This window comes from Elephantulus edwardii, unplaced genomic scaffold (assembly GCF_000299155.1).
Source record: "Elephantulus edwardii isolate Elephantulus edwardi_28Jun2011 unplaced genomic scaffold, EleEdw1.0 scaffold00001, whole genome shotgun sequence".
NCBI classification, from domain to species: Eukaryota; Metazoa; Chordata; class Mammalia; order Macroscelidea; family Macroscelididae; genus Elephantulus; species Elephantulus edwardii.
Window position 1 is genome coordinate 294,928 of NW_006399751.1, and position 12,486 is coordinate 307,413.

General features: G+C 47.5%; 1 protein-coding gene and 1 pseudogene across 1 annotated transcript in view; one reads left to right on the top strand and one right to left on the bottom strand.

Annotated features, from left to right (window-relative positions):
* The window catches only part of FA2H (fatty acid 2-hydroxylase), a 57,739-nt gene that overhangs the window by 14,051 nt on the left and 31,202 nt on the right, over positions 1-12,486 (top strand). The gene's annotated exons all lie outside the window — the stretch shown is intronic.
* Positions 8,545-9,514, bottom strand: LOC102843970 (annotated as a pseudogene).

Sequence of the window (12,486 nt, forward strand, 5' to 3'; positions counted from 1 at the left end):
GCCATCCCCTTTTCCTTATGAATCAGGGTGAAGTCTCTCTCAGGGAGGAGTGATAGGGAATGGCAAATGATACACCGACAAAGGAGATTAATCAGAACTGACTTTGACAAGCACTGTGGCAATTGGACAATTAAAACAGACATTCGGATGGCGGGGAAAAAGAACAAACGAGGAGGGTGGAGAGAATGGTGCGGCAATGAAGGAGTGAAAGCCCAGAATCCCTGTGAATGTTCATTGAAACAAATAAAATTTAATAATAATTAAAAAAAAAAAGAAATTTGAGCTCCCGCCTCCCTCCCAGATGACTCAACAGTGGTCCCACCATAATGATGGAACAGTTTCTCTTTTGCTGCTGATTTAAAATGCTGCCTTCCACTCAGATCACAGTTTTTTAAAGAATAAATAAAGTCATACTTTTATCACTTATTGTTCATTTAAGAGTGTGTGTATGTATGTATATATATATATATGTATGTATATATATATATATGTATATATGTATATATGTATATATATGTATCTCCCTTTTATTTTTTCTTGATTCTATAGCAAGGAAATAAAATTTTTATTAGATTATGTTGTTATATGTTGTCGAGTTGAACAAACTCATAGCAGATCCTCCTGCAGGTTTTTAGAGGCTGTAAATTCCACAGGAGGAGATTGTCCCTCTTTCTTCCTCAGAACGGCTAGTGGATTTGAACCACTTGCCTTTGGGTTGACAGTGCACCTCCTCCCACTAGACCACGACGCTCTCTGTTCCGTTCCAAGGAGCTCAGGTGGTGCTGTGTTAACACAGTGAGCTGATTCAAGCCCCCCAGCTCCTCCGCAGAGAGTTGTAGGTCTCTGCTTCTGTAAAGATTTACTGCCCTGGAGACCCTGGGGGGGCAGCTGTCCTCTGTACTGCAGGGTTGCTATGAGTCAAAATTGGCTCAAGGACAGTGGGGCTTTGGTTACATTCGAGCCAAGATTCTGCTGGAGAAAAAAAAGGGTAGGACCAGATCCACCTTGTTGACACTGGAGAAACACAACTGAGTTGACTTTCAGATGCTGGGGCTGCCTAATGGCGCTGGGCCCTGAGATTCCTGAAGTTGAATGGCTGGAACAGGGAGGAAGTTTCGGCCACTGGTAAACCCACGCCGGCCACAGGGCCCCGCAAGCAGGTCTGTGGCCGGCCCAAAGTGGGCGACCAGGCGGTCATGGAATGGCAGCGATTTCAGCCGAGGAGGGCAGGGAGGGGCGGCTGTGAGCACCACTGCAGCTGGACGCTGGCCTTCGGGTGGGTCTTGTGTATCTTTCCTGCTGGGTGACCACAGCCTGAGCTGGAGGAGGAGCCCGCAGGTCTGAGTTCCTGCCCGAGCCACCTGAGGCCAGGAAAGCAGGGAAGCACCGTGTTTGCTGAGAGAGAACCTGCAGCTCTCTTGAAAAGCCCTGTAAATCCCAGACTTTTTGTCCCTCTGGCAAAGGGAACTGGTACTGGTTCCCCACCCTCCATTCTTTTCATCAGAATTGCATGAAGATCTTAATGAAAAGAGATTCTTGGGACTTTCTGGGGTGCTGGAAATGTTCTAAATCTTTATTTGGGCTTTAGCCATGGCGAGCGATCTATTTGTCAAAAGTTACCAAAGTCTCCACCCAAGACCTGTGCATTTTTTCATTATATGAAAAACACACTTACATTAAAAAAAAGAAAAAGGCAGGAGGCAAATAAATTTAACAGCAGTTTGTTCATCGCCTTTCAAGATAATGGTCTTGCCATGGGAAGTTAGATGTTGTGTTATACAAGCCTTTTCAAGATTGCTGCTTAAGTAAACCTTAACATATAAAGGAGCCCTGGTGGATAGTGTTGGGTTGCTAACCAGAAGGTGGCTGGTTCGAATCCACTAGCCACTTTACAGAAGAAAAACGAGGCAGTCTAGTTTTTCTTATGATTTATAGCCTCAGGAATCCAATGGAGGATCACCATAAGTTGGAAACGACTAGACGAAAGTGGGTTTGGATTTTTTAAAAGTAGTAGGAAAAATAGGAATAGTCAGGTCTAGGTAGTGGGGACATAGGTATTTATAGTGGTATTTTTTTTTCCAACTTTCCTGTATGTTTTAAATTTTCCGTAATGAGATGTTGGGAGAAGAACTGGTTACAGCATGGAAATCACACGTCTGTGTGATCAGCTCCTAAGATGAAGAAAACAAAAGAAAACAGCTGCACCTGATGTGTGGCTTGTAGCAAAGAGCTGAATTTCCAGTGGTGTCATTAAACAGACGTCGCTCGGGTGACGTAGATGGAAATTACTATGGCACATACTGGAAGACCGTAACATTTCAGAAAAATGGTCCTGGAAGTGACACAGATTCTCGTATTGGACTCAGGTTCAAAGTATGAGCACATCTGAACAGCCAGGACACAGAAACAATCCTAGTGGTCATCAACAGATGACTGGATAACAAAACGCGGTTTGCCCATACCCTACAGTATTCTTCAGCCACGAAGAGAAATCCAGTTGTGACAGATGTTGTGACACGTGTTACGACAAGGGCGAGCCTTGGAAACATGGTGAGTGAAATAAGACACAGAGACACAGGTTTAGAGTGTCCGGCTTGTGCCAGGCCACCCAAGGCATCATCAGCCAGTGGCCTCAGCTTAAATATCCTCAGGCGTGACTGGCAGGGGATGTATGACAGGTGGTAGAAGAAGGAATTGTTTTAACCTTGAAAATATGAGAAGTGACTAAGCAGGCGGATGTTACTGTTGCCATTGTTGTGTTCCATAAAATGTGTCAGTGGTATTTGTTTTGTGCAGTAACATTTACCATTTTGCAAATAGAACAGCAATTCTTTTTCTTCCTTAAATTATGAATTGGTAGGTGGCCTGTTGTTTAGCTGGGAGTTGAGTCACACGAATGGTTTAAGTGTTAGACTTGGCGGGTGACTAAGGGCCATCTTCTCATGGTGTGGTGAGTAGGAGAGTGAGGAGGTCCAGCAGTCCCTACCAGACCAGTAAGCTTGGTGTGTTAGGACTTTGAGCTTTGTTCTACGTTTTGCTCCCCCTCTATAAGGGAGTTCTATGGTGACCCCTTTCAGAGCAGTCAGCAATGACAGCGGGGCACCATCTAGTTCTTCTGGTCTCATGGCTGTGGTGACTGACATCCAGTTAGTTCCCAGGATGCTTTGCTTTTTTCAGGCATGAGGAGACCAGTAGATAGCTACATCTTAGATGGCCACTTAGATGCTTTTAAGATTCTTGTTGTAATTCACCAAAGTTGGATGTAGAATGTTGTCTTTGTGGACTGTATTATGCCAGTTGAGGAGACCTGATGTCTCCTAAGACTGTGACCCTGAGTTCCCAGGCCCGGTGACTCATTTCCTCAAGTGTTAAGTTATGGCTAACAAGTTTTCATAATTTTGTCCCCGGTTTGCTCTCCTGTATACACCTGGAACTGTTTACAGCACACACAAATATCTATGTAGAAACATCATACACCCAAACTATAGGAGTGTAAGCTCTGACGGCAGGAAGGGGTAGGATAGAAGGATTAGTGGAAATCAGAATTACAGGAAGTTGGAAAAGACAATTACATATTATTATTAATACCGTAAAATAAAATGTGTGTGGATAGTTGTACAAAAAACGAGTTTGCTTTGTAAACTTTCATGCAGATCACACAGCACAGAGAAAAAAGAACTGCATGGTCATGTGTGAGTTATTTTTTCTATCTAAATGGTCTTTGCTATCACTTGTTATGCATCAGAGAGTTGGACAATGACTAAGGAGGATAGAAGGAGAATTGATGCCTTTGAGCTGTGGTGCTGGAGAAGAGTATTGAGGGTACCATGGACTGCTAGAAAAACAAACAGATTCATCCTGGAAAGGGTCAAACTGGGCGGCTCCTTGGAGGCAAGAATTCTGAGGCTCTGTCTAACATACTTTGGACATGTTGTAAGGAGGGACAGGTCCTTAGAGAGGGACATCATGCTTGGGAGGGTGGAGGGACAGTGCAGGAGGGGAAGACCCTCTATGAGGTGGAATGATTCAGTGACTGGGGTGATCGGGATGGGTGTGTCAGAGGCAGTGCGATTGGCACAGGATAGAGCAGGATTTAGGGCTGTTGTACATAGGATCGCTATGAGTTGCACATGACTCGACAGCACATAACAACAACAACAAATGAAATTATTAATTTTTTAATTTTTTCCCCATCTCATTGTTAGATGCTTTCATGTTTTACATTATTATTTTTATGTTCATTGAGTTATTTTGTTGAATCTTTAATTTTTTCATTTCTTCCTGAGAGGGGAGGGAGGGAAACACTTAGATCATTGGTTTAACACTGTCCATGATGGTTTTTTTGTAAATTAATCTTCCTTTGTCTCTTAAAAAAATAGTAGAGTACGGTGCACTGAGGAAAGTCACTATGGATTGAAGAGTTACACTATTGATTTTAAATCCGTTTTATTAGAGAGGGTGGGGGTAGCAGATGATCATGTATGGTTTAGGTTATGCTTAGGGAGAGCACATTCTCCAAGGCTGCCTGAGGTCCAAGTTCAAGATTAAGATGTAGACATGGTCCCAGCACATCCACACAGAGAGAAACTTTCAGGAAATCTTTTCCTGTAAACCCTTGATGCGAGTCCTCACTTGGACCCAGGCCCCAGCCATCCTGTACCTGTAACCCTGGGAAGCGTTTCGTAAGCAGTCCACCCAGGTGGGGCTTGGAGAACCCCCTCAATCATCCCAAACATATCCAGCTCCAGCTCTTCTTCCCCCTCCCGCGCGGTGCTCCCCACAGGTCAGTCTCCCCAGAGGTGTCTCCACACCCCTAAGTTGGGCATTGGCTGGGAAAAGCCAGCGCTGCTCTTCACTCTTGGAAACGTTGACCTAAACTGAGTTGGAGCCTGGACAAGTCTGTGTGAATGACTGTGGTCCAGCGCTGGATTTGGTAAAAAATGTAGTTTACGGTTCTGGAACTCCTGGGGAATGGTGATCACTTAGGAAGCTCAAACCCTTCCCCTCGCCCCCCCCATGTCCTGGGTGGCCAACCTCTGTGTGCTTCTAGAGTCCTGTGACAAGGTTGCTGATGATATCGTCCCAGGGTGTCGCTCCTGGAGGAGAGACAGTGCCGAAATGCAGGCCCCCAGGGGCTGGTGCCGTGTTGTTTAGATTTGGGGTTTTTTAAAGGTATTGCACTTGTCGTGTATCGTCTATACAGATTTGCACTGCTAATCCAAAGGCAGTTCAAGTTCACACTCATGACTCCTCTGGAGACAGATGGACAATCTTTCCCTTCCTGGATGATGGACAACTTCCAGTTGACTGGAGGGTCAACTGTGAGTCCCAACTCGACTTCAGTGAAGGGATTTCTTTGAGAGGTAATAGTGTTAGCTTTCTTTACAGTTCATTTTTAAATTGAGGTTTGAGTGGAAGTTCCGAGAACAAATGCGTTTCCCATTCAACAGTTTATATCACATTTTGTTTCATGGCATTAGCGGCGGTCCCTTCAGTCCGTTGGTGCTCCATCCATTCCTTCCTATGTTCCCGTGGCTGGTTAACCTGGTTTCTGTCCCTTCCTGCTTTCTGAGCTTTGTTTTTGGGCACAGGCTGCCTTCCGGCCTCATGTGGTTGACTGTTCCGGGGAGCACTTTCCTAACCAGGGTTAGCATTCACTCTATAGCTTATCTGGCTGCTAGGTGATCCCCCCAAGACTAGGACACTCTTGAGCTTTCTCTCCTCACCTCCTGCTAGGGAGGAGAGTGGAGTTGGGTCCTCGTCCTCTCACCGAGAGCTTCAGATTAGTGCCCTCTGAGCCCCAGACTAACCATGGGAGGAGGCATGGTTGACTTGCTTGAGGGCTCTGTGGCCTGTCACTCCCAGGTGTGGCCTCCTAGTGGGACCTCATGACTCCGAGGGTAGCGGGAGCACCCCTGGCTGCGCCTGGCCTCTGTTGAGAAGCTGGTGTTGCAGAGGAACAGATGAAGAGATGGAGGTCACTCCTTGGGGTCACTGAGATGAGTTTGTTGACACTTAAGGCTTCTTCCCCAAAGAAGCATCTGGCCAGGGCCCTCTCTGGATCTGAGATGTGTAGATGTGGCTGGGAGGAGTTTGAGATCTGTAGATGTGGGGGAGGAGTTTGAGCTCCATGTGATCTCAGTGAAGTTCGGCCTCCTGCCTCCTTACAAGTCCCACCAAGGCTGCAGACCTAGGATGGATGGGACCTGCTTCCAACAGAAACCCACCTAGCATCTTCCTACCAGGACTGCCCCTTCCTACCTGCCCTCCTGTGGGCCTCCATAGGGTAGGGACAGCTGGACACGGGGCCTGGGACACCATCTCATTTTAGAAAAAGGGTTTTCAGGCCAGCCTGCGGCTGGGGGATGAAAGGCCATCTGTCCATCCAGTGGTGCCCAGCCCCAGCTCTCCCGAACAACATTCCTTTATGCGGCTCCCCCGCCTCCTGCAGCCCCCGCCCCTCAGCACACTGCCTCCTTTCAGGCCACCTCTATGGTCAGCTTGTTTGTTTGTGGAGCAGGCGCAGGCTTTCTGTTGTTCTCACTTCTCTCCCCCTTGCGCCTTCCAAGCAAACCCTCTCTAAAGACGTCAGGGCCTGGGGAGTCGGGGGACAGCTTGGGGCTAAGGAGAGACAAGGTCATGAGTGTAGGGGCACCCCAGGGAACCCTCCAAGAAGGGAGAGAGAGCGCATGAAGAATGCTAGTGGGCGCAGCCCTGGGGCAGTGCCAGCTGCCAGCAGTCACTTGAGAGCTCTTGAACAAGTGGCTTGGTCCTCTCTGCCTCATTTTCCCCTACTTGCCTGCCAGTCTCTCAGGCAGAGTGGTAAGGGATGGGCTCTGGGGTCAGGGGGAGGATGAGGAGGGGCCCTCTGTTCTCACTAAAAGGGGCTGTGCTTTGCCTGACCCTGTTTCCCAACAACATAACAACATCACCATGTGGAGGAAAAACTGGTGGGGAGGAGCTTCTCAGACTCAAAGAAAAGGGGCCCAAAGCACCCCTGGCTGTTGGAGGAAGAGCAGTGGAAGTGTGGAATGCCCTCCCCACAAGAGCTAGCTGTGTGGACAGTCCACCGTGGGCCGGCACGTGAGCTTTGTTGACCAGAGAGCCTGGCTTCAGCCCACCGCTGCCTCCTGGGCGTTGAAAGAGATAGGGACTCTTGTCTCCCTATCTTTGGGATGATCTTGCTTGTACTCTCCCCTGGTGGAATTCCTTCTCCCTGGATCTTAATCCCATGGGAAAACTTGGATAGACCTTTCCTCTGGGAAGGGAGACCCTGGAGGGAACAATCTTGTTTCTGTGGACTCTTACCTGCATATCTGGTCTCTGCCATAACCTTCTCCTTGGTTGTCTTGTCTCCACCATAGCCTTCATGGACTGGTGTCCGCCATGGCTTTCGTATTTGTTCTCTTTTGTAGACCTGGTCTCTACCATGGCTTTCATAGACTGCTGTCCATCATGGTTTTCATAAATTTATTCACCTTTCTCAGCCTGGTCTCCAGCATGGCCTTCATGACTGGCTCTTTCTAGGGGAAGAGAACCAGTGAAGTTCCAACATTGGCCTCTGATTACCACGGAAACTCCAGGCTGTAGTGAGGAGGAAGCCCAGGGACAAGCTTCATTGAGCCTTGTGGGGCCCAGGCTCCCTGGTGCCATCCAGTCTGTCCCTTACCCCAGCAAGTGATTCAGTTCAGCTGACTTCACAGTCCAAGGTGCAGTCAGGGTTCCCTGTTGTGAGAATTGTGGGAGAACAAAATCCCTCTCACCCCATCTCTGCCCGTCCCCAGCCTCTTGTTTCGTGGACCTGCCAGGGCGGAAAGTCTGTAGCTTACCCAGAGGTTTCACACTGCTGCCCAGGGGTTTGTATTCAGACATGTTGATATGGCCCTTATTATTTGTATGTTTGTTTTAAATGTGAATTGAATTTCAAAATCTAGAGATTTTTCATAAAATCTCATTTTCTAGCTTTTCTTAAACATGAGGTCTGACGACACTCCGTCTCCCTCCTCACATGGCTTGGACCTAAGTGAGGACTACCCCCAATGGCAGAATCTGATTCCTAGTTAACTGCAGTCCACGCCATTCCCTATTACCTCCTTTATATCAAGATCATGAAACAGTGACTTTGAGTGCTGAACTTGGGCTATTGTATTTCTTTTTTTTTTTTTTTTCTCGGTACCAGTATCTCCAGCAAAAGGACGCCATTTGTTTTTCTTCATTATTACTTGAGTGAATTCACAGAGCAAATTGTTTTCTCATTCAGTCACTCACATGCATCCTGTTTTATGGCATTAATTACAATGCCTACAAAGCACCTTCACTTTTCCCATTTCTTCCTTGGGAGTCTCATTTCCGTGAATCCTTCTATCCGATCCCTTCCTGCCTTCAAAATGTACCTTATGCTTTAAGGAAAATTAGAGTGTACAATCTTCATTTGTTTAGTTTTTGTTTTTTTGGATCCTCCAACAGCTTTAATAATTTCCTTTCTGGGAATGTTGGGACCTTATTATAGCCAGAGAGCTGGCAGGATTCCAGGAAGCTGTGGCCTCAGTATGGGTCATTAAAAGGGTACAAAGGGTGCCCAGCATCTCTCGGGACTCGCTTCACATCCAACACAAGCATGGGCACGAGGTATTGACAGTTTTTGTTCAGAGCATCTAACTGCTTCATCTCTTTTGGGGTGAAGCTGAAGTCAAATACCTGAATGTTCTGAAGGATTCGGGAAGGAGTGATACTCTTGGGATCGCTTTCCGCAGGACTTGCCACCTGATCACGACCTGAGCTGGAGATTGGTTGTATCGTTTAGCCAGTTCCTGGACCACTAGCTCTTCAAGCAAGACAGTCTCATTAGGGTCTTGCCGAGAACGATCAGGGGAGCCCAGAGGGCTATAAGCTGTCACTTCCTGACCACAGGCATGGCAGTGAGCTGTCAGCTCTTTCTGAGCAAGGTACGGGTGGCGTTCCACCTGCAGGACGGCGGGGCACACAGAGGCCACACTGAGCACATCATCAATCTGCCGCCTGTTGAAGTTGGACAGGCCCAGTGCCCGCACCGGTCCCTTGGCCACCATGTTCTCCAGAGCCTTCCAGGTCTCCTTGTGGTGGGTAGAGTCAGAGCGAATAGTCCCATCAGCATTCTCAGGGAAGGGTTGTCTCCTTGCTCAAAGGCATGAGGCCAGTGTATCAAGTACAGGTCCAAATACTCCAGCTGGAGGTCAGCCAGCGTCTTCCGAAGGGCAGGCTCCACGCCCTCAGGGTGGTGTTTGGTGTTCCACAGCGTGGATGTCACAGACAGCTTCTCACGTGGCACCACCTTGCCTGGTCCCACGTTCTCCTTCAGGGCCTCTCTGATCTCAGTCTCATTGCCCTAGATAGCAGCACAGTCAATGTGACGGTAGCCAACACTCAGGGCATATTTAATAGCTGCTTTCACCCAGCCAGGCACACTGTGCCCAGTGCCCAGTCCAATCTGGGGCGTCTTCTGCCCAGTATGCAAGAGGACACAGGAGGCAGCCATTGCTTTCTCTGCACGGACCCTGAGCGTGATTCCTGCTTAGCGCGGTACCCAGCTCGAAGTCCAAAGGGCTTGATAGCAGGTGTCAGGGAAGGGACGGTGTCTGCAAGGGAAGTCACACCCACAATCTTCATGTGTAACGTGAAGAATATTCCTACATGTTTTATATGCAGAAAAATTTGGTCTTTGTTATGAAACTACACTCTTCCTGGTTCATTCATTGGTGTCATCTGTTTAACCTCTGAAGGTAGCTTTGTGATCCCCAGTGCACTTGCAAGAGACAAGTGACTTCCGTTTCCAGTAGCCATGTCCTCACGTCATGCAGCAAGATGGTTTTGAAGCAGCTCTAGATCTATGTCTTGTAGTCTAGAAAGGGAATCTTAGCATCTAGAGCTGAGGCGTAGGATCTAGAACTATGTCTGTGGGGTTGAGGATGCCTCTGTGTTGCCTAGAGCCCTATCCTGGAGTCTAGAACTGTGTTTGTAGAGTCTAGAACAGAGACTGTGGGGACTGGAATAGTCCTGGGATGTAGAATTGTGTGTGTGGAATCTGGAACTGTTTGAGCGTGTCTTCGCAGCTAGAACTCTGCTTTGAAGTCTAGAACTGGTTCTTGGTTCTCGAGCCAAATTTGTAGGGTTGAGAACTGAGGCTTGGAATCTAGAACCTGGTCTAAAACATCTAGAACTGGGCCTTGGGGTCTAATGGTAGATGGCCAGGCATGTGACCCTGAATTTTTCCCTACCCCAAGCTTCCAGCTTCCTCTCATAGGCTGCCTTCCCAGGGACAATAGCTGGGGGAACTGCCTGGGCATCTCAGAGAGCTGGGACAGCACCAGAATCCACAGATTCCCACCACGGCTGATTTTTTTTTTAAGGTAGATCTCCAGGTCTTTCTGTTGAGAAGCCTCTGGGTAGATTCCAGCCTCCTACTTTTGGTCTAGCAGCTGAGCATGTTAACCTTTTGTATCACACAGGGACTCTGGCAGAGCCTAAGGAGAACCACTTGCCATCGTCAGCCACCGTATTACTCAGCGTGCCCAGGGCTCTTGGTGCAGGTTAGTCCAGCCAGTCTCCTTAGTGGAGCCCAGTGCGCTTTCTTCCTGCCTGACCTTTTCTCTAAAAGTAGCCACAAGGAAGTCAGACATGGATGACTCCACTCACTTTGGTGGCCTCCCCAGGTCTTGGTCTCCAGAGCCTGAACAGTCTACCTATCAAGGTGAGATGTGGGCATTCAACAAATACATGATTACTGACCTTGTACCAGTTACCAGGGACTAGCCGTGAGTCAGACAAGCAAAACCCTTGTCTTCGTGGAGCTTACCTCCAAATAAACAACCAGCACCTAAATAGGTAAGGCATGCAAGATACTTTCCACCCTGCTAGGACTCACCTGTTCCTCACCTACAGCCATGGGGTGGCCACAAAAGTCCTCTAGTCTCATCTCCCACTTACCTTTCTGAGGTGGAGAGATCAGAACACTGGATGCTTCTTCAGAAGCATTTTGTTTCCCTTAAACAGCCACAGGTCCTTCAGGTGGACCCAACACAGGTGACAAAGGGTTTGGGCACCCCCTCACAGGCTACACACCTTAACATGAGGGCTGATCATTCTTCTGAAGGCCACTGTAAGTCTGCAGACAAAATTAATCAACTCCCTTACCAAATAACAAAACATACTCAACCTAAATGTATTCACCCAGAACGCTTTCCAAATACTTAAAAAGAACACTTTTCACTCAGATACTTTTGGCTTGCTTCCAGGATCAGGAGAGTCTTTTAAATAATGCATTGTGGAAGTTTCCAGGAAACCTTTTTTATTTAAAAAAAAAAAAAGCCTTCTGAAGTTTGAGTTGTACCTTAGTGCCCAGGAATGACCTTTACACATTTCTGATTCATGGATGGTGTTTGTGGAATTCGCGGGTGAGTCCAGCTCAGCTATAAAATAAACATGGTGAATGGAAGTCTGGAAAACATGGCCCAGATCAGTGCATGGGGCTGGGTTCCAAGCAGTTCCTCGGCAGTCCTATCCCTGCTGAGGTTCTGATGGGAGCAGCTACCAACGAGGAAATGGGTGACCATTTTCAGAAAAGTCTTTGACTTGTCTACCTGTCGAGAAAGTAGACGAAAGACGCTCTGCGGGATTCTGCTGTGTCCCCGCCCCCGAGGCTTTCTGTACCTTGAGTTGTTTCTGTGGCGGGAGAGGTCCATGTGATGCTCTGGCAGTCTTTATAGTCTCCTTGCATGTTAGAGTTGGGTGAAGTCTTGTGACAATAACCTGGGATTCTGCCAGCAAGGGCTGTGGTCCTGATGAGGTCACCCAGACAACCTTGCTCCATATGGTCAATGTAGTAGTTGATTTGTCAAAAGCCATATCACTCACCACACCCCTTCATAGTGACTCCCAAGACCTTCAAGTCATGATTAAACTTAGGAGAAGGAAGAAGGAATAGGAAACTGTCTCCTTGAGAAGTCCTTGACTCTGGTATTAAAAGGCAAGAACTTCCCTTTCCTTTCTCCCTGCCTCTCACCGCCTTTATTTCATCACCTTTGTTTCATAGGCTGTGGTTTAACCCTAACCCTGTGCTACTCCTTAGGCAGAAGAACTTAGTGATTCAAGGAAGCCCTTTTGGGAGAACTCTTGACCTTAGGCCTTCCACGCCTAAGAGCCGTGATCTTCCACTTCCATCATTTCATCTAGAGTGTTGCTAGTTGGATGAAAAAGTTGTAGGGATTGATTTCCACTTTCAGCCAATTTCTCTGTGAAACTCAATTCCCAGTAATTTTTTTAAAAGAAAAACCTAGATCAAGTGAACATTTATCCATTTCTTATTTCATACCAATTAGGGAGTTCTAGTGGCCTAGTTACTGTTTGGACTAAGAGGCAGTCATCAGAAAAGAGCAATGCAACACTGCATGGTTCCGACTTAGGAAGAGAGTGCATCAGGGATGCATTTTTGTCTCCATACCTTTTCAATCT